The sequence below is a fragment of the Panthera leo genome, chromosome E3 (assembly GCF_018350215.1).
Source record: "Panthera leo isolate Ple1 chromosome E3, P.leo_Ple1_pat1.1, whole genome shotgun sequence".
Lineage (NCBI taxonomy): Eukaryota > Metazoa > Chordata > Mammalia > Carnivora > Felidae > Panthera > Panthera leo.
In genome coordinates, this window is record NC_056694.1 from 22062080 (window position 1) to 22064045 (window position 1966).

The window sequence follows — 1966 nt, forward strand, 5'->3', positions numbered from 1 at the left end:
ATATTTGTGCTTCCAACCCATTCTAGGTGGTCTCCTTTCACTACAAAATCTTTGAATGTATGTGTGTGTGTGTGTGTGTATGTGGGGGGGTATCTTTTAATAATTAAGACATTTTCCTGATAACCACCCCCTTGCTACAATCTGTAGCAATAACCTGTCCATATCTATTAAAATCATAACCCCATACCTCTACTGATTTAGCAATCTCATTTTTGGTAATCTAGTCCATAAAAACAAAAGCACCAGCATATAAGGACACATGCGTAAAAATGACTGAAAGTGAGACAAAACAAAACAAAATTGGAAACAAGGTGGATAGTGCTCGCTTCGGCAGCACATATACTAAAATTGGAACGATACAGAGAAGATTAGCATGGCCCTGCGCAAGGATGACACGGAAACAAGGTGGATATTCATCGACAGGGAAAAGGTCGAATACACTGAAGGGATTCCAGTCTGTGGAATATTAGGCAACCATTAAAAAGATTGAGTCAGATCAGTGCCTATAAACCTGGAGGAATATCTATGATGTATTGAGGGAAAAAAGCAAGTGGCAGACTAGTATCTCCAGTGTGGATTCAATTTTAAAAATCAAACAATGCCGCTCCCCCACCATGTGCATGTATGTATGCGTTTCGAGAGTGAAGATAGGGAGGAAACACATCTAGCTGTTGACATTGGTCACTTTGGAGTGAGGTAGGGAGGGGACAGAGAGGGAGTTGGGCAGGGCATATTATTACTTCTCTTTCTATTTTTAGATGGTTTCACTGCTTAGAGTAAACAAATGTTACTCTTACAATTTTATCTAAGTAACCTCTACACTCAACGTGGGGCTCAAACTCAGGATGCCAACAGTAAGAGCCACACGCTCTACGGACTGAGACAAGCTTGTGCTATAGGCAATCACATAAAATAGGCTTTTCTGGACACTCCTAAGTCCTTGAGGGAAGGGGTCACACCTTTTCAGCTTTGCTGGTCTCAGACCTGCTCAGTGCCACCCTTACCCAGAGGAAGTCCTCGGTACGTGTGAAATACATGATTGAGCATTTACTCAGCCAGTGTTACGGGATCTGGCTTTCCAGGGAGCCCATTGATCTCGAAGTGAGTTTCCACTTAGACAAACCTCCTGATGGCCATCATGCTTAGCTAATTCCCTACCACAGAGCTGTGTCCTTCAATGCTTCCTTTTCAGTGATTGATGACTGTGAAAAATTGAAGTGGCAAAGCTGGTCAATCACCCTGGAAGATGACACTTAGCTGGGAGGTCTAGTGGCTTTGCTGGATGACAGTTAGGACCCCTAAAAGGACCTCTTCACACTAACACACACCAACCTGAACAAGGAGCAAATTTAAATCTGGGTTAAAAAGTCCCAAGGGCAAAAACGTGTTGCTCAAAATGGCATTTGGCTAGCTACCTTCCAACAGCTTTTCCCAGCTTCTTAAAAAATACATAACATACCAGAAAGAGATAAAGACTCATAAGCCTAAAACCAAAGACTGAAAGACAACCTAATGGCACAGTCTTGGGAGAAACAACGCCAACTATTAATGCAGTTGGAGATAAATGAGAAATAGAGGGGGGAAAAAGACAGATTTGAAAGAAAATAAACTGTAAGCAATCACACTGTTCAACTCTGTACTAAAACATTTATACGTTTCTATGAAGCGAATGATTTTCTAGGCAACAAAAATGACTCCAGAAAAAGGCCCAGTATAGACAAGACATGAGAGAAGTTACCAAAGAACTACTTTCAAAAAAGCCCCAGGCCCAGAAGGTTTTACATGAAAATTTCCATGCTGCAGAATCTATGTCACAGCATAGAAAATCATTTTATCAAGCTACTACCACTCTGATTCCAAAACTTGACACCAGGAGCACACAAAAAGGCAAATTTCATTGACAAATACAGAGAAAAACCCTATTTACATACTAGCAAATCTATTTCAGCATTATCAAAAATTAAGT

The 1966-nt window shown here is 40.9% G+C and overlaps 1 pseudogene; it reads left to right on the top strand.

Annotated features, from left to right (window-relative positions):
* The first annotated feature begins 318 nt into the window (after positions 1 to 318).
* Positions 319 to 417, top strand: LOC122210386 (annotated as a pseudogene).
* Positions 418 to 1966: the final 1549 nt, after the last annotated feature.